Genomic DNA, 21457 nt, shown 5'->3' with positions numbered 1-21457 from the left:
TACTTGTGGTTGAATGTAGAATTAAAGGGAGTTAATTTCCAGCTGAATATTCTAAACATAATCACTTTGAACACGCTCTGTATTCAGTTGCACAAAGTGAATTTAGAAACATCTGGTATGATTTACAAATTATTTTGTCGTGTGACAGAGACTTGGAGTGTCCAGAAAAAAGTATGGCCAGTTAATTATTTGGCTGATAATATCTTCGAACTTTACTTTTAGATTTATTTACTCGTGAATGCATGTTAAAATACAGAGAGCCAACTTCCAATTGAAATTGTTTTGTTGGTTTAAACAAAATATCTGAAAAATACTTCAAGCTGTTAAATTTCACTTTCCCCTTTCAAAAAACACTGCCTAGATGGCTAATCAGCAAAACAATATCCCAAGGTGTGTCTATATCCATGTTTAAGAATAATCTCGTGTAAATATGAACCCATCTGTTAGGGCTGTGCAAGGTGATACAAGGATCCTGTCTCAGACTCCAGCAGGAAACCAACAGGCGGAACCTGTAAACCTGCCCCTTCTGATGATCATATAAATCCGGGTCACTGTGCTTTAGTTCAACACTCCTGGATCTGGTTTGTTTAGAAAGCTCTTGACAGAACCGTTTTCCACAAGTTATCAGAATGATCAAGTCAACAATTTTTCTCAGTTTGTTACTGACATTTTTATCATGTGAGTGTTTTTTTGTTCATGTCTCTCTTTGTTACTGTCTCAATGTTAGTCTGCCTCAGGAATGTAAAAGACTCAGGCTTCTTTGTATCAGCATTAATTCTCATGGGTTCTTTTTGTTTTCATTTTTAAAGGTGTCCAGTCGGAGATTGTTTTAACTCAACCAGAGTCAGAGAGTGGCCATCCTGGAGCCACCCTGAAACTGACCTGTAAAACCAGCGGCTTCGATCTTTCCAATTACTGGATGCACTGGGTCCGACACGTTCCCGGACAGGGGCTGGAGTGGCTGCTTAATTACAAAAGTTCATCCAGCAGTAACTATGCACCAGCGATTAAGAATCGATTTACTGCATCCAAAGACACTTCAAACAACATCTTCGCGTTGGACATGGAGAACCTGAAGATCGAAGACACCGCCATCTATTACTGTACAACACACCACAGCGAGACAAACCAGGGATGGACCCATTCAAAAAACATCTCAAGGGGACATTTTGCCAATTTCATCGTTCACTGACGGTCAGTACCCGTTTTAAATTCAGTTCAACCAACTGCGATCTGAAACACACGTCCGGCTGCCTTTTACAAACCGATCACAGAGGAAACAGACCATTGAAACTAACAAACTGTGTGATATCACAGGACAATGTTTTTGGCATGTCGTATGTACTGCTGATACTTCCACCAATTAAAGGCTTGGACATAATGTTAGCTTTCATATATCTGACAGTTCGGGAAATGTCTACTAATCGTGGTCTGCAAACCATGCCGTTAATTCTATAGACTATCAGCACTAAATGTCCATTTCACCTGAGAATTGAGACCCAGAGTGTATTACAGAAAATGTACGGGTCTAAATCACTGTGATACTACAGTGGGTCACAGTGATGTGCACAGTGACATCCTCATACAAAAACCACTGACAAGGGTTTGTCTCAAGCTGGCGATTTGTACCATTGAAGGACCGGGAAAATAATGTGAGACTTAATTTAAATCCCATCCAGGAGTGACTAGTTTGGACAAATGTATAAAATGATTCTACTTTCCTCATGTTTATGGCTACATTAATGCACGCCAAACTTGCAAAAGTATTCCGACCTTTTAAAATACAGTGAATATGTAAAGCTGAAATATTCCAGTAAATAATTTTTAGAGGAGCCTGAATCACTTCTTTCCAGGAATTAATGAAATTAAATATCTGCATTTTACAGCTTGCAGCCCGCCATAGTATTTGACACAATGTGTCTCACAATGACATACTGGGGTGACACTGCAATTATGATCAATACAAAAACCCGTTCCAGACCCCATTGTTTGAAACGAGTCAATGTTTCCCTGTACAGACTACCTAAACTCACATTTCAGTATTAGTTCTGTGGGGTATTGTGCAATTATGGCTGTTTAAATTGTAAATTTAATTCGCAAAATCGGTGATTATTATTGTAGCAATTGGTGATTTTGAGAATCAGCTCATGTGTTACTCTGTGAAATATAAAACATTATAATAATTTAGTAAGAATGATCAGTATCCACTGTACAATTATAATGTGATGAAGATTTATCGTGACTTCATTTTGACAATGGTTCTGAATATTTAGAATAATGCAGGATTTTGTTTGTTTTTAATCAGAGTCAGTTATTGTGTGACCCAGTCCACAGAATGTAACGCTGTGAAAATTTTGGTTACTGGGGCCAAGGGACCATGGTGACGGTGACTTCAGGTAAGAACCTTGAACTTTCTTAGTGACTTTATTTTTTACTAACGTTCTATTCATGTGAATAATTCCTGAATTAAATGAAACTTAGATCCTGTGCTGAGCTTGATTTGGTTCCGTTTGATTATTGTTAAAACTGATTATAGACTTACATTAAGTCTCAGAAAATGACTGAAGTCGTTGTGGCGGATTCAGATGCTCAGTGTATATCTTTTTAAAAATCAGATGGGCATTCTGTGTGGCTGACTTACTTGAAACACCCAAACTCTCTCAATCAGTCAGGTACAAGCAAAGTTTAGTGACACCCACTATCTGTGAGTTTTATTATCGACAACAAATGATAAGAACTTAAAGATATTGGAAATATCACTAAACAGGATGAAAATATGTTAATTTATTGAATATATTCCCCGGGTGCATAATGCTCTTACCATGATTGCATTTTGTCATTTGAGTTGTTAATTTTGTTAATGACAAGCACGTTGGATATTGCCATGGAATCTTCTTGCGGCATTACGTTTCATTCTTTTGATTGGATGCTGTTTGTGTTTTATTTGATTTTGTTGAAAAGTTGATTGGGTTCTGGCTTTGCTTTATTTGATTGTGTTGAATTGAGTTGATTCATCTTGTGGAATTGAACTGAGTTTTCATGCTTTCAGTAATTGGTGTTTTATTTCGGCAAAGGGGATTGTCTCTCTGGATGACTCTCAGTTACGAATATCTGTGAAGTTCTTTGTACTGAATCGTTTCGGCGTTTGTTAAACGAGGGGCAATATTTTTTCTGATTGACTGAAAGCACTATATCCGTTTGTAACTGTCTGAAGACCAACTTAACGCAGAAATACGGAAGTGTGAGAAACGGAAAAAAAGCGACGTCTTTTTAGAGCTTTTTTTGAGATACACAATCTCAGTTCTCATTTTAAACGAGTTAAAGTCTGTTTTGAGCAGCCTCATTCAAAATAAAATTTGGGACTAAAATCTTAAGCTACCGAATTCATCAGATTTCATAATTGAGACGAACTTATCATAACATTCAATTCTAATGTTTGTCCATTGAACTCATTTTATTTTGACCTTAAGGCGATTAATCAATAGATGCCTTAAGCTGCTCTGCTGTGCACTGCACAAGATTGACATGATCAGAAATACTAAATGGGTTGGTAATAAATTGAGTTGTTGCCGAAAGTGTTAAAGCTTTAAGCGTTGTTCAATAAGTTATCTCAGAACCATGGCAGCTGTTCTGACTTTTTATTTCTATTTGATTTAATTATTCGCTTGTGTGATGGTGAGCAGTTTTGATGGTTTCCAATTTGGGATATTTGTTGTGAGGTTACATTATGTTCTTGGTTCTTTTGAAAATGTTTGCAAAGAGACAGTTTTGCTGCAAACACATCGTTGATCCTCAGTGTTGTGATTTGGTCATCGTTGTTCAGTTGGTGAGCGAATGTGCTTCGGTAAAATTAAGCTAATATATTGTTGAAGCTGTCTTTGATTTCTACATTGCTTTAGAAATGTTTACATGGTTGTTGATAGTGAACTGCTCCAGTTTCCTCATTCAATGCAATCAGCATTGGAGTTGAACTTTCATTAAATCTAATATTTTAGTGAAAGGCAAATCGCAAAGGATTTGGAAATGAAGGGAAACCAGACACGTTAGGGTGCGAGTTTTATTTGAAAGTAACAATTGAGGACTGGTCTAATCCAAACCTTAAATTCGAAACTCAGAACTTAATTTACTACTGAAATCACAAAGTTTGTCTTGAAACAGTTTACAAGTCACAAGAAATATAAATATAATTTTAAAAGTATAATGTTCTAATTTTTCTTGTCATTGAGCAAAAATGCCATTACTGAGATATCATTAATCAAGAATTACTTTTCAATTCCGCTCTACCCGACACACAAGTTTCCTGGCTGGAAGAGATCATTGGAAAAGACGATTAAGAAATTCTGCTCCAAATATTTCGATGCTGAACAAATTGGTTTCACTGAATTGATCAGCTTTTCAGTTTAACTTGAAATGATTAATTCTTGTATATCTGATTAAATTTGATTTACTGGATTAAAAAATGAAACATTAACTGAGTGATTAAATCCATGCCATGCTTTAGATGTTCCCAATCCGTGTGTTTTAAGTAAATAGATACATTTTACAACACATCGGAACTGAAGAATCATTCATTAGGAAACAGATGCTATAGTCGATTGTGTCACCAAGTCTAGATTTCGAATCAATTAAAATAATCCATCATCAACTCACCATGGGAATAAATGATGCAAAATCGTAGATTTTAAAGATTCCCTTCGGCCCAACAAGTCCAAACCCACGCTGAGCAACCACCCAGACACGTTCCCCGACGTTTACCCCGAACACTATGGGCAATTCAGCTTATCCATATCGCCTAACCTGCACATCTTTGGAATGTGGAAGGAAACGGAAGCATCCACAGGAATGCCATCCAGACACGGGGAGAATGCGTAAATTCCATGCAGACAGATACCCGAGGTGGGAGTTGAACCCGGATCCCCTGGCACTGAGAGGCAACAGTGCGAACCACTGAGTCACCGTGCCACCCCCTTAATTTTCCTGTGCATGCATTCCAAAAGTTGCAGAATTAACAAATTTAGAGAAGACAGAAACTGGAGGGTAGTAGAGCACATTGTTTATTTAGACACTGAGAATAGAGTAATATTCATTTCAATTAATATACTGGCGCGATGTTTGGAATGTAGCAATCTGAATGAGATTGTTCACATTAGTTTAGTGTTAATGATCATTTATTTCGACATTTGTTAAAGCGGGGAATGCAGACAGAAACTGTTTTTTTTATTTCTTTTCTTATTTACAATCACGATTCAGTTGATTAAATCAGTAGGTAATCTAATTTCATTGTGAAAACGTTCTGAGAAGCATTGATGCTTTCTCTCTGGCTCGCCCCTATTATGAAAGTTAAATTGCAGTGAACACATTTGATGTGACGAATTGATATATCTGCTCAGATCAGGACTGTTGTACAGTGTGGTCCCGTGTTATCTCAACCGAGTTGTCAGCTGTTCCTGACCAGTTGTAAATCGACCTGTTCGGACACCTGAGTCTCAGACAGTTCAATTTCATGTGGCGCTTCAAAACCACTTTTGTCTGCCAGAAATTAGGCACCACGGAATTGTTACAATCCGAATAAACACTTCAGTAACAAAAGTCAAACTGTAGATCCCTGAACTCAATTGTTAGCAATGAAGGATATATCATTCAGTGAGACAGAGGGAAATATGCTGCATATTTTCTTTGTGCCTCTCTTGTCAGTGACACATTTAGTGGCACAATGTGGAATCAAATTATTCAGAACTCATTGTCAGCATGTAATGTTACTGGCAAAGGTGATGTTACACTTGCAAAGATTCTAATCCATTTCAGCCTTAGCAGACCATCTGGTGCAGCAACATACAAAGGGTTAAGAGGAAGGGCGTTCTCAGTTGAAAGCCAGTTAAATTTAAATTTATGGCAACGCAAATCCTAGTTTTATTCCTCTAGAGTTCCCATAGAGCTTGAACAATTCGGAATTGCTATCAAAGCATTCTTGGATAATTGTTGAAATGCTACTTTCATCTTGTAAGCATTTTGTAACAATCCCTGGTTGCTGAAACCCTTGGTTAATTATTAACAAATTTGTGCACTCTCAAACCGGTGGTCTGTGTTGTTGGAGATTGTGTTCGGATCTGTTATAATGTAGTGGTAGTGTCTCTGACTCTGAGACAGGTGGTTTGTGTACATTTACAACCTGTTAGAGAGGAATGTAATACCATGTCTCATCTGGTTAATTCGGGGGAAAAACCATTGAGTTCTTTGAGTACTGTTGGAATGCCACTCACAGAGGCCTGTGAAATCGATTTAATCGCTGACCAGACTTGGGCCTCAGGTATTAGACAGAAGGTTGTCAGTTTGGAGCCTTTTTCAAATCAATATTTGTCACAAGCTTTTGGGAATTGTGAGCTGGGTTAATAGTGTAACTCCTCAAAGAAATCTGGAATTTTGACTGGCTGTTCTATCAATACCATTTATAACTAACCCACAATTAATTATTCCCAAAGCATATTTGATGACATTAAGTCGGACCAGTTTTCGTTTGTATCAAACCATTACTGTGAGTGAATTTGACTGTTCAGTCTGGTGGGATTTTGGTTGAATCCAACACTTTGGTGGTAGCTTTTCAACTAGTTTTCAACTGATATCTCAGATCATCCAGTACATCTTCTTATAATGCTTTTCCAACAGAAGTCAGGTAAACTTAATCACCGTCTAACTCAATAGGTATGGAGTTCTCGTTCAAGAAAATATGAAAACAATTTGCTGCAGAAGGATCACTGCACTTGAAATGATAAGCTTCCTTTTTCTGCACAGGAACTGCCAGACCTGCCGCTTTTCTTCCGAGAATTCTGTTTTTAATTCGGATTTATCGCATTCAAAGTTTGTTGTTTCTTTTAAAAAAGAATTCCTTATATGAAACATGTTGTTCAGAGAGAAAATATATTTTACCAAATTGTGAATTTTCAGAAATATTTAGTACCTAGTCATCGTTGAAAGTGAGTGATCTGGTGTCGAGCCATAATTTCAGAAGAAGCTGTATGATGAAGTAACAACCTGTTCCAGAGGGCAATGGCTGCTGTATAGAATTATAGAATCTCTACAGTGTGGAAACAGGCCATTTGCCCCAACAAGGCCATATCTCCCCTTTGAATAGAAACACACCCAGACCCATTCCCCTGCCCTGTAGACCATACATTTAACGCTAATGAACACATCTAAATTACATATCCCTGAACACCACGTGCAATTTAGCATGACCAATTCAACTGACCTTTGCATCTTTGGAGTGTACTTAGGCGGGAGTTATTCTGACCACTCAAATAGAGAATGTCGATGCTCCTGTTCCAAATAATCAACAGGAATATTTAAAGAACATTTTCAACAATTAATTCGTTGAAATGTTTTAGTAAATAGTGTTCAGCACCTTTGCTAGCTGAATTAATGACACAGAGATAGGAAGGTATAATCAGGAGTAAAACACTCAGCCCCTTGAGCTATTCCACCACTTACTTAAAACATGGTACATTTGCGAGCTAACCTTTGACTAAAACTCTTTAACACATCTGATTAACAAGCAATAACTATCTCAGATTTAATGATTCAACTGCACGTAACAGAGGGAGACACCATTTCTGAAAGGCATTTGTGTATGTATGTAATGTGACACAATAAGGCTGTAATTAATTGCTCGTGAAAATAAGTTTTAAATTTGTGACAATTTCCAACTCAATCATCCCAATCGTCAGGTCCCTTTAATTAAACATTATATTTCTTTATTCCAGGGAAGTATAATGTATGATTGCCGTGCTAAAAATGAGGAAAGCTTCTTGCCCATTAAATGATTAAGAAGTGGTTCACTGGAAGTACAACCAAACGACACACAACAAAACTATTGAGCACGTCATCTTTGTGTGGACACGCAAGCGCCAGAAAAATCTTCATTTTTTCTAGTAGTTATTTGCATCTGTAGATAGGCGTGGAAATGTTAGGAATTTTGCATCTCCTTGAGAGATCAGTCGACTTTGGCCTCCTTGACTTTCTGACATTTGTGCGGTATTAACATTTTCACAGCTCTGTCAGGAAGTGAGTTCAATGGCTGTGATCCAGAAAGAGTAAAGGGCCAATGAAAGAATTGCAAGTCAAAATGTAGTAATGTTTGCAGGAACAGTCAACAGTCTTACCCACACACGATAAGATTGAACCCTTTTTTGTACTGTTCAACTAAAGAATGAACCTTTGGATTGCTCTGTCACCGAAAGGGTTTGAGGTCAAAACATCAAATGATTTCAAGAAGGTGACAGTTTTTTCAAGAGTTGAAGGAAACAATAGATATGTAGGGAAAAAAAAGTTGAACCGTGTACAACATTGGTTGAAAATTGTGAAGAAATTGAATGGGGCCTGGTTGTTAAGTTTCACATAACAGCAAAATTGGTTCTATAATTGACAATAAAAGTTATCTGAAAGAACAACGAGATCATGATCAGCTGGGCCAATGGGCAGAAAGAGATCAGTTTCAACTGAATATGAGTCATTGCATCTTGGGAACAGAAATCAGGAAACAACCTGAAGTGAATGGTAGTGCACTGGGTCGTGATGTCGAACAGAAGCACCTAGGGATTCAGATACATAGATTCGTACAGAGTTAATGATATGGCAATGGGTAGCTTTGTCGAACGTAGGGACCTGAGGGATCAGATACATATATTGTTGAAAGTGGTGTCTCAAGTAGCTGGCGTGTTGAAGAATATGTTTGTAAAATGTTTTCTCATTGCACACAGCATTGAGTATAAAGGTTGGGAGTTTGTGTTGCAACTGGACTTGACATTGGAATCAACTGCCAGAGGAAGTGGCAAATGCAGATCTAGTTAGAAAATTTCCAAGACATTTGGACAGGTACAGGAAGTGAATAGATCTGGATTGATATGGGCCAAATGCAGGCTAATGGAATTTGTTTAATTTGGGAAACCTGGTTGTCATGGACGAGCTGGGCCGAACGGCCTGTTTCTGTGTTGTATGACTCTCTTAATCTCTGACATTATGGTGGAGTAGGCTGAAAGTTGGAACCTGGTGATCTAGTCAGGAGGTAGGTTGGTGATGTGGTAGATTTTGAGCTGATAGGCCGTGAGGTGTTGTGTGGCTGCTGGGTAAGCTTGCATGCACCTAGTCTGGCAGGGTGGCATCAAAGCAAATCATAATGGTCAGAAGGAAATAACTTGGTCGCATTGTGCTTGGTAGGTCCTTTGAGCAGCAATGCAGGGTGTCTCTCTGGTGCCAAGATGGTTAATTGAGTGGCCAGCAGGCTGCAGGGCTGGGTAGTTGAGAGCTGAGGAGGGTGCAGGGCTGGTTATTTGGAGGTGGGCAGCGTGCCAGGCCAATTTGTTGAGAGGTCAACAGGGTGCAGGGCTGGTCAGTTGTGAAGTGGGGATGGAGTCAGATTGGTTAGTTTAGTGTTAAACAGGGTGTCAGACTGATTAGTTTAGACATTGGCAAGACGTCAGACTGGTTAGTTGAGAGGTTGGCAGAGTGTCAGACTGGTTAATCGAGAAGTGGGCAATGTGTCGGACTGGTTAGTTGAGAGGTGGGCAGGGTGTCGGACTGGTTAGTTGAGAGGTGGGCAGGGTGTCGGACTGGTTAGTTGAGAGGTCGGCAGGCTGCCGGGCTGGTTAGTTGAGAGGTGGGCACGGTGTCGGACTGGTTAGTTGAGAGTTGGGCAGGGTGTCGGACTGGTTAGTTCAGAGGCAGGCAGGGTGTCGGACTGGTTATTTGAGAGGTGGACAGGCTGCCGGGCTGGTTAGTTGAGAGGTGGGCAGGCTGCCGGGCTGGTTAGTTGAGAGGTGGGCAGGCTGCCGGGCTGGTTAGTTGAGAGGTGGGCAGGGTGTCAGGAAGTTTAGTTGATCGCCGAAGCAGAGTGCTGGACTGTTTCAGTGACAGAAGTTCATTGTGCTGATGTGACACGTGGATATGATGTCAAAATGTATAGCTCGAAGTGTGGCGAAGGACAGATGGGAACAGAGCTCGGATGCAATGTGCACAGGTTGACTTGGGTAAGATGAGAGATCAGTGGTGAAGGTCTGAGTTCATATCTGGGGGAGGGATATCCTGTCAGGGGTTGTGAAAAGTCTGGTGTCAGGACTAGATTCACCAAGGACCAGTTGCAGTGTAGCAGGAGTGGAATTGAGTGAAAGGAATCGAGATTACATTTTTGTCTGGAATATGGATTGCCTTGAATGTGTGTTATCTCTTGTGATGAGGGTCATGCTTTCCGAGGGTGAATGAGCGTGTAACGGTGCAGGGGTTGTCAATGTGAGTGGAAATTGAGGTTGAGAAGAGAGTCAGAGCGGTGGTTAGTCTGAGACGTTAGAGTTTTACCATGAAGTGCTTGTAAGTTTGTTGGTTATTGAAGTAAAAGAGTCCTTGTTCATTTCTCGAATCATATTCACATAAATACTCAGTTCAGCTAGCTGTCACATTCCAAAGTCTCTGAACCTTAATGGTCCTCTATATTTCAGAAGTCTCCAGAATTCAGATAATTGCCAATTCGATCATTGAGCTTCCAGATAATTCGCATGACATCAGCTGTGACAGGCATTCTCTCAGTCCCAGTGCCCTGCAACTGCCTTCTTTCCAGAGAGTAGATTCTGACTGACATTGATAAGCGAGGAAGGGATACTGGACTCGAAACGTTCATTCTGGTTTCGCTGCACAGATGCTGCTAGTTGTTGGGTTTCTCCTGCAACTTCGGTTTTTATTTCCAATTCGAACTTCAACGTTTTCTTGGTTTGCATTTTGTGAAACGACTCTGCTCGTCACCTGCATTCCAATGAAAGTGTTCGTTGGTGAGATTTTCTAACAGTAACTTTTCGTGGGATCAGGGTGTTCTTATTTCTAAGTTTTATATAGTAATGGTCAAGGTCGAGGGCATGTTCCTGAAGAGGGAACCAAAAGATCAAGATCAACGAATGATTGGAAACAAAAATAAACTCAACGTTTGCTGAAGACTTTAGCAGGAACACACTAGCATACATTTACAGCTGAGGAAACATTTGGGTAACCAATCAGGTCGAATTAACAGAAAGTAACTTGCTCAATTGTTCATTCTATCCTAGAGACTGCATCTCTCCCCACACTTTATGGACTGGTCTCCTCCTGTCAGCAACACAATGCCGACGGTTCTGTGATCTTTGGTTGTTTGGCCATGGACTATTCCCCTGACGTTACCAAGGTGACCTGGAAGAAAGGTGGGAACCCAATCACGACTGGATTGAAGACTTATCCATCCGTGAGAAACAAGAAGGGAGCTTACACCCTGAGCAGCCAGTTAACCCTGCCTGAGTCAGAAGCGGATTGCAGCAAAATCTCCTGTGAGGTTCAACACAGCGGGTCAAAGCAGAGCACTGAAATGCCATGTAAGTCTTGTGGGAACTGAAGCGAACAGCACATCTGTGGTTAACATGATTTGGGCATTAGTTATAATATATTTGACATAGCCATAGAGATATACAGCACAGGGAAAGGTCATTCGGCCCATCCAGTCCAAGCCAATCAATAACAGCCCCCTAACTATTCCAGTTCAATATGTCCACAATTGATCCATTGCTTTGTGTGACTTGGCATTTCTTATATCCATCTAAATATTTCTCACATATTATGCGGGGCTCAGCCTTGACATGACTTACTGGCACTGAGCTGCAGAATCACACCCTGTGTGTGATTTTGTTTTCCCCGATATCCTCCTGTCCTTAATTGTTAATTGTCCCTAACCCTATGCCCTTGAGTCATTGCTCCATCCATGAAGGGGAAAGGTTTAGTTCTGTTTACTCTGTGTATGTCTACCATAATTCCAGACATCACAATCATCTTCTCTCTCAATCTTCTCTGTTCCAAGGAAAACCCCAGTTTGGTGAATCACATTTCATAATTAAAAACTTCCAGCCCAGGAAACATCCTGGACTATCTCAACAACGCTGCCTTCTGTCTAATCACATTCCTTCCGTAACATGCAGTCCTATACTACACATGATGCTTCATGTCTGACTTAACATGTATTTCATTAATTTCCAATATCATCTCCCAACACCTGATGTAAATGTATTGGCTCATAAAAGCAAATACCCTTCACACATTCTTAGCCTTTTTATCCCTCTGCCACATTAGTAGAAGGGATCGATGGGCATGCAATCCTTTTCAGGGTTCCACCATTGAAAACATGATACCTCTTCGTTTCTTCTGACCAAGTGCATCACCTTACACTTATCCAGAATGATTTTAATTTGCCATTTTTCAGCACAAGTAGCCAACCCTTCTGTATCTTGCTGCAATCTAAAGGTATCATGGTCACTCCCTGCCAACTCGGCAACTTTTGCTTCAGCTGTGAACCTACCAGCTAAATCTTCTGCAGTATATTCTAAATCACTTTTACATAATTGAGGCATCAATAAATAAACACTGAATCCTGCAGAACACCACTAGACATATACTTCCAGCCACACAAACATCCTATGGCCATTATCCTCTGCACTCTGCCACTCAGCTACCTCAGGATTCAATTCGTCAAATTGACTTGACGACAACTGGCTCTGATCTTTACTATCTTCTGGACATCGACTTATTTCTTTGAAAACTACCATCAAATTGCTCAGACATGACTTCCCGTCAATAAAATCGTGCTGAGAATTGTTGATTCATCTTCCAGATGAAGTTTAATTTCCCTCTCCATAGTTACAATATATTCCCTACTACTGAGTCTAACTTGAGCCCAGCCTGTGGTTTCATTGCTTTTCCCTTCATCCATCCAGCATAACAATACCACACTGGCAGTTTTGCCATATCCCCTGTGGCCAGGAATTATACATTATTGCCAGCGACCCACTATTTCATCCTTTGCCTGGCATACATTTTATGTGCCCTGGAAATATATCTATTTTTCTTCCAGCAAGACAGAACATCACATCATCTATCCTAATTCCTGAAAAAACATCATACTTCTCCATGTTTTCTATACCCACATATTCCCTCACACTGGTGAACATCAACAATTTTTACCGCCCTTCTAAATCTTTCCCTGTCTCGCTTGAAGGCATTATATTAGGAATATTGAACTCCACTCTTGCCCCTCTCTCAACATGTCTCCATGATATCAAGTGCACACTTCCTCCTTCATGCCGTTAACTCATCTGCCTTGTTTATCATGCTCCTTTCATTGAAATGAATACCATTCAACCTTACTATCTCACCCTCTGATCTAACTGACCTTCTTGACTTCCTTGCTGTGACCTCTCATTTTTATCATTACATTGTCATTATCACATCGTCCTGCTAATTGTACTGTGTTGATTTCATCTTCTATAGCACTCTGCATAATTATGATACTTGTAATGTTAAGGTTAGTATCTATTAGCCATAATAGAATTAGTTATAATAGAACTGAATGTATTTGTTATCAAATTTGTCAGATAATTTATGCATTGTTTTTCATAAAGGCCCATTTCTCGAGCCAACTCTTCTTCTCACCGTGAGTCCCAGTGAAGAAATCGCAAGCAGCAAGTTTGCAACCATCGTGTGTTCAATCATTGATTTCCATCCGAAGGAAATCTCCGTGACATGGTTGAAAAATGGCCAATCCGTGGATTCTGTTGTCTTCACGTCTCCTGTGTGTGAGGCGAATGGGAACTTCTCGGTGATGAGTCGGCTGACAGTCCCTTATAGTGAATGGTTCAACAGCGCAGTGTATACCTGCCAGGCCACTCATGGAGAGAACACTCAAAGTCAAAACATCACCACACCGCAGGGTAAGACATACAGACGAGAGAACTAGAAATCATTTTGAACTCCGATGTCAATCAGATGCACACATTTATCAAATTTAGTGAACAGCACTAAGCTGTAGAGCATCCCATTCACAAACGTGTCATGTATTTCAGCTTGAGTGTTACATTAGCATTGCTCATAATTTAACATTATGTCAAATCAGAAAAGCATGTTTCCCTCCATATTGAAGACATATAGACAGTGAGCTGGATTAATAGTCTTTTTTAAAAGTAGTTTGTTGGCTGACCACACTTGGAGAGGCAGACTGCCGAATTCATGCCTGGTGACTGGCTTAAGGATAAAGGAGTTAGGGGTGGAGGAGGGGTGCGTGTCTTGTGGGGGCAGGGGAGCAGGGTCAGAGAGTTATTTCTTTGAAACTTAGAACATGCTGCTGGCCGAGATTGGGTGAACGTGGAGTAAATGTTTTGGCCAGTAGGCCAGAGTCGGCCATGAGGGCATATCCTCAGAGTCAAAGGGTGCACCATTTGGAACTGAGATGGGGAAAAACTTCTACAGCCAGTGGGGTTGCAGGTGTGGAATTCATTGCTGCAGAGGGTTATGGAGGCCAAGTCAGTGACTGTACTTAAGGTAGCGATAGATCGGTTAGTACATGGAGAAGGCTGGAGAATGGGGTGGAAAAACATACCAGCCATGATCGAATGGCAGGGCAGACTCGATTGGCCGAACTGCCTCATTCTGCACCTTTATCTTACGATCTTGTGGTCTCAAAATGACATGGTAAAACATGCAGCGACCCTTCTTTCAAAATAAATCAAAATGTGTTCAATGCTTCATTTCCAGCTCAGGAATGAACTCTTGTCCTTGGGCATTGTACGTCATAGATTTTATCTGGTACTGAGCTCTTCAACTTCATTCATGGGACCAGGCCGCGGACCAAGTTGGTCTCACATTTGATTAATCTGGATAAACATGACCTAATTGAGCCTCTTTAAGTTACTCTCTGTAATTAGTGGATGTGGCAGGAGAATACATTCTAGTGGTAAGGCTACAGTAGGGATGAACGATCTATGAAATTGAGTTAGGCTGATTGAGCCCAGGTTGAGGATGGAAATGTTCATGCAGTGAGCAGTGGAAATCTGAATAATACTCGCGCAAATTTCCATCAAGTTGGTAGAATAATTGAAGACACTCGTATTTGTTCAGTCTTTGTTCTACTAAGAAATTCACTGTTTTGTTTTTAGATCTACTCCAAGTTTGACAGGAGTAATAATATCTCATAGTATGTTTTAGAGAATGATCTCACACTAATAATGTCAATTATTTTCAATAACGTTAAACATGTTGAAAAGAATTTCTGTGACTGATGACTGCCCCTGTCACACATTATATCCTCTGCAAATGCATGAGAACAAAGACAATAATTATGATTGATTACAATTTGCTCAAACTTGGGGATGTAATTTGGCATTCAGAATGCCCAGCAGCATTTGCAAGTAAATTTCATGAACATAGAAATGAAGTCGTTATATTCAGATTACTCTTGTTACAAGTATCAATGGATGGTCGTAATTGAGAGAAGAACTCTAGAAGAAAGGTAATTCCATGTGTTATGCCGTGGTGTCTTTGATTTTACTTTGTCACAGGTTTCACTTGTGACAATTCCAGTGTTCTATATGAATTATTACACGGTGCATGTTATAGATAATAACAAATGATTTCACAAAACAAAATATATAATCAACAGGAACAATCATTTCAGCAATATTTGGAAGCTGCCATGTCAAAGGTGGTTTCTTCACTTCATGTGGGAGTAGCCTGAAGGCTCGGTGTTTTGATTCTAAAGAGGCATTTTTCATTGATTTGATTTCTGTTTCATAGGAGTTAATGAGTGCCACGATTACACAGTTAAAATCCTACCACCACCAGTAGAACAGGTCTTACTGGAGGCGACAGTGACATTAACCTGTGTTGTGTCCAATCTTCCTTCTGGAGTCAATGTCACCTGGATACAAGAAAAGAAGACTCTGAAATCAGAGATTGCTAACCAGCCTGGAGAAGATCCCGACAGCGTGATCAGCAAATTGAGCATTTCTACCGAATCCTGGCTGAGTCACGTTAGTGTTGAATGTGTGGTGAACCATCCATACCTCCCGACACCTCTGAGAGACTCCATCCGCAAGGGAAATGGTGAGTGGTGAGAGGAACGAACAAAGTATTCCACGTGTAATCTAGATCCAGTTACATACATGGCATGCTTAGATTGGCTCCAAATAACTTGGCAGCATGAAAGATGTGTCTGATGGCAGGATAGCTAAATATCTGACTGAGAACAAAATGGACCAAAGATTGATCTTTTATGATTATAAGTCAAATAAAGTGGGAAGAAACCTGATTTGTGTTTTTAACATCAGCAATGACAAATGTACAGGATGTGTTAGTTGTGGGTTAGAAACATGGAGTCGACTTTCGAATCAAATTCGTTACTCTTAATGCATAGAATGGATATCATTCTGCTGGTTTAGAAAATGAGAGCGTATAAAGCCCAAATTAAAAAAAAAACAAAACTGGCATATTTTAATATGTAGTGAAATGCAAAATTGATTCTGGATTTTTATAATTGATTTATATTTGTTTCAAATATTCTGCAGGAGAAAAGCTACTGGAGCCATCAGTTTCTATCCTCCTGCCACCAACAGAAGATGTTTCTGCTCAGAGGTTTCTCTCCCTCACCTGTTTAGTGAGAGGTTTCTCCCCCGAGAGATCTTCATCAAGTGGACAAACAATGACAAGCCGGTGAATCCCAGTAACTACAAGAACACCGAGGTGATGTCGGAGAGCGAGAATACCTCCTTCTTCATGTACAGCCTGTTATCCATTACAGCAGAGGAGTGGGCCAGCGGTGCTTCTTACTCCTGTGTGGTGGGACATGAAGCGATTCCATTGAAGATCATCAACAGAACAGTCGATAAATCCAGCGGTAAACCGAGTTTTGTGAACATTTCACTTGCACTGATGGACACGGTTAATTCATGTCAATAAAAAAACTCAAAGTTGCTTTTAATAATTCAACAAAAGTAATAAAGCTTTTTCCTCAAATTGTGATTTAAATATACAACCGTTTAATTAATTGTGTTTCCCACTTTTACTTATATTCCACCTGTAAAGTTAAGTTGGATTATTAACAGGTCTAAAACTCGTGTCTTGTGCAGTTAATGTTCCCTGCTCAGGTCAATTTAGGATTAGAGGCAGAGTAAAGCTCACTCAATACCAGATTCTGCAAAGAACCTTATCCATCTTACATTCCATTAAAACGAAATCTTAAAATGCCCAATTTCTCTCAGGTAAAGACCACGGATTTTGAACTTTGTTTTCCTGATTCCCCGATTGCACATTCTCACAAAATTCATGTCGGCTTTAAACTGCCACAATGCAACAATTGGGAACGCAATCTTAGAAGACATTTGGAATTAGTTTTGATTGGAAAATGCCAATCGCAAACAGTGCAGAGTAAGTTGAATATGACACTTGTTTCTGTGGAACGAGGGATCTTGTACCAGTGCGGTGGTTGACAGAATGCATCTTTATTTCCACACCAAAGAGACCCGAAATGAAGGTTATTGTTGTTGAGCCCAGGTAGGGGGAGAGGGGAATTATTAATGGTCTGTACTCTTACTCACTCTGCAGAGTTTTCAAGATAGAAGTCCTCTGTAATTAACCCAGTTTCTGACAGTAACTGTCAGCTTCTTCTATCCTGTTCGAAGATTCCATGTTTCCATGCAAAATAATACCTTTGTGTCTGCCCAATTCGATTGACCCTATTAATCGTTTGTTAACATTGACTCCCCTTAATCCAAAACTGGTATTTACATCATCCCAGTGTGTAGCGCATAGTTTTGTCTCCGGTTTCTGGAGCACATGGGATAAATTCTGGTATTCGAACATCTGACATCATTTTGCTACAAGCACAGAACATTTGTAGATATTTTGTAATCAGCATGTTCAGAAATGCAACTCTGCATATCTGGAGTAGTGGGGATTTGATCTCAGGTCTCTTGTCTCAGAGACAGAAATTCTTTCGCTGTAACAAAAGAGTTGCTCACATCGAGGGCCGAATGGCCTGTTCTGCGCTGTATTGTTCTATGTTCTAAAGCATCTATCTCTCCACGACGATCAGAAATGTTCCTGACAACATCAGGGTCAGATATAAATGTTGACAATCCATAAAAACTGGAACAATAATAAAAATTACAATCTAGTATTAGAGCTGAAACAGTTACAGAGAAATGCTCACAAATATACATGTAAAAACACATACACAGGCTCTCACCTAAAGACACATGCTTATGCACACACATAAACGTGCACAGAGATGAACAGTCACACACTCTTATATACACAGAGCCACACATGCAAATAGTACTTGAACACTCTTCTAAGCTCCCACAAAAACGCACGTACACAGAAAGAATAGCACGTGCACGAGTGAACAAGGATATCCACACATAATTACGAAAAGCATAGATGCAAATTCATACACAAATGGACATGACTGCATTTCTATTCATGCAGCATAATGCTGACCGACATACATTCATACGCACAAAGCTACAACATCTGAAAAATGTCCTCCCTCATGTAAACTCACACAGGCACATATGAGCACAGGGTTAGACATTAATATTATTATTTTTTAATTTTCATAATGACAAACATATGATTGCAGAGGCAGCTTAATTTATTTTTAAACCACTTTGATCAGCACTTATATATGTTCACACACAAACATAAATTGAGAGTCTCACGTGCAGACGCGCAAGTAATGGGGTGTTTATTAAACAAGGAGAATGGCACAAGCGTCAGCAAATATCCACACATAATAACACAAACAAACACATCCGGCAATGGTTTAGGATAGATTGCCACACAGACAGAGATCATCACGCAAAGATAAACATCCATCAAACATGACGTTGCATGCTCACATTTATTGAGCACAAACATGAAAATAACCGAATGTAGGTAGGACCTTAAATAGACAGATCCTGCTGTCTATTGGTAGGATGGCACTGACGAAAACTAGACAATGACATTAAATGATAGACATAGGCGTCAAAGAAGTGCCATGTTAGCATGATGATGCTTACGCATTGTGAAGGGAACAAGATTTACATACAACAAGCACGTGAGCACATCAGCAGTAAAGAATATGAGTATGTTTATTCATGCACACACTCCAAAATGGGCAGGTGTAATATAAGAGACACGCATTACCACATCCACAAACACAAGGAAAAATATACACATCAAGCAGCAGAAAAAATAAATTAAGAGAGACATGGACAAAAACTTATTCCTAAATATGCAGGTCCTACAAACAAAAATATGAAGCAATGTTTTTACTGTGAATGAAATTTATGTTCATGACTTGCCAAACAATTGGTCACCAATATATCATGAAGATGAGAACCATATTTAAACTTCATCCAGTGACGGACTAAATATTGAACTAAACTGCGGTCACATCCCATATTTAAAATATAATGATAAAATTAAAATATTTGTTCTCTGTAAGTATTCCTCAAATGATAATATTCTTCAATAATAGATTAAAAGGCAAAGTAATTCGAAGTTTTCCGGCACGGACAATAAGGAATAATGTGCAGTTAGTTTTAGTAATTTCTTGCTGAGAGTCAGTAATGCATTAATACATGCAGATAGAGAGTCAAACCTGAGAAACACCTGACTGCCTAAAGAAGATGTAGCAGTCTCTAATTACAATACTAAGGTGCAGATAGATCAGTCAGGATCAATAAACAATCTGAATACGTTCTCTCGGTTTTATATTCATAGATTCAATAGATCGCACTTGGATTGAAGACTATGAGGATGATAATGGCAACATCTGGACAACTGCTTCCACATTCATCACCCTGTTCTTCCTGAGTATTTTCTACAGTGCTGCCGTCACTCTGGTGAAGGTGAGAGTAATCAAATATTTCACACAGCAAGGAGCTACAGATGTTTTGTGAAATAACAAAGTGTGCCACTGAATGCAACTGAGAACCTGAATACATCGGATCATAAACATCTGCATCATGACTTTATCTGTCTTTTCCAGGTTAAGTGAATGAGTTGTGGACACCGTAGATTTTCCTCATCTGACTATCAAGCCTTCTGAATTCCCAATCTACAATCTGTCCTGTTGCTGACTCGAAGAGTGAGATCACTTAAGTTTGTCAGTGTATAACTAAGAAAAATATTGATGGCCTTTCGTTTTCACTTTGATATCATTGAGATTATTATAGTTGGAATAATTTATAGCTTACCAATTCAATTTGTTTTTTTTACTTGTTCCTTATTCAGAATGGTTGCCTCCCTTATATGTTGAGTCCTTGTATTCTCTTTCTGGCGATTGTTACAGATGTACATAAAATTCACGGCTCATACTGCATGCAATCTCGTCTCAATGTAGCATCCAGTCAATATATTCACTTCTATTAACTTTAACAAAAGCTTTTCGATAAAAATGCTTCTGAAGTGGTTAATAAATCTTGAATGAAATGCACTAACTTTGAGTTTGCTTGATTCTTTTTTCAAGGCCAATAAGTAAAAATATATTTTCCCAAGTTTACACGTCCCACTCCCTTCCCAAAAACACTTTTCACTTGATCTGTCCAGTTATGTTTCATTCAGTCATAAGGTTAATGCTGCACCACCAAGTGGACCACTAACATAAATGCATCTTTCACACTGTCGGTCTTCGAGAATTCTCCAGAGGCAGAATGATTAGACACCATTTCCTCTTAAGCACAAATCGTCACGCCCACGGGTCACGTCATAATAAATATCAGGAACATCGCTCCACAGAAACGTATAAGAGGCAGCCAATGGAATAAGAAAGTTGAATCTGTTTAACAATTAAAAGTTCTCCCAATGTCAGGACAGCCTGGGTTAGCAATGCTGAACTAAGAGAGGATATTTCTGAGGGGTGGTCCAGTAAAGCAAAATAAATGGAAGTCCGAAATAAGAAGGTGATGCAATTGTAACAGTCCCTCCAGTTGTCAGAGTGAAATTGAAGAACAAAAATGTAAAGAGATCTCATTTATATATAAGAATAATGGAGTTGTAATAATAGTGAATTTTAACCTTCCAAACATAACCTGGGACAGCCATAATGTTAAGGACTTGGATGGTAAGGAATTTGGTACATGTGCTCAAAAAAAGTTTCTCAATTAATATGTAGATGCAACCACAACAGAGAAAAAAATCTTCACCTTGCCTTGTGATATAAAGCGGGGCAAGTGATTGAAGTGATTGCAGCGGAGCAGTTTGGGGCCAGTGACTATAATTCAATGAGTTCGAAAATACTTATGGTAAGGATAGGTCATGTATAAAAGTTAACGTTCCTCATTGGATTCGGGGAAACTTTGATAGTATGAAACAAAAATTCCAAGAGTAAATTATAGTAAACTGTTTGCAGGTAAAGGGATAGACAACAAGTGTGAGGTTTCCATAAGTGAGATAACGAAACTGCAGCAGCATTGCATTCCCGTTAGAGTGAAGGTAAGGCTGGTAACACGAGGGAACAATGGAGAAATAAAGATGCTAATGTTCTGGTTAACAATAAAAATGAGTTGTATATTAGATATAGACAAATGAGATGAAGTGAATTTCTTGAAGAATATAAAAGTTGTAGAGACATTTTTAAAAAGAG

General features: G+C 39.4%; 1 pseudogene; it reads left to right on the top strand.

The window, feature by feature from the left end:
- Positions 1 to 564: 564 nt before the first annotated feature.
- Positions 565 to 20249, top strand: LOC140471382 (Ig heavy chain C region, membrane-bound form-like; annotated as a pseudogene).
- Positions 20250 to 21457: the final 1208 nt, after the last annotated feature.

The sequence above is a fragment of the Chiloscyllium punctatum genome, chromosome Y (assembly GCF_047496795.1).
Source record: "Chiloscyllium punctatum isolate Juve2018m chromosome Y, sChiPun1.3, whole genome shotgun sequence".
Taxonomy (NCBI): domain Eukaryota; kingdom Metazoa; phylum Chordata; class Chondrichthyes; order Orectolobiformes; family Hemiscylliidae; genus Chiloscyllium; species Chiloscyllium punctatum.
The sequence above is the reverse complement of the archived record's forward strand: the minus strand, read 5'-3'. Positions and strand labels throughout refer to the sequence as shown.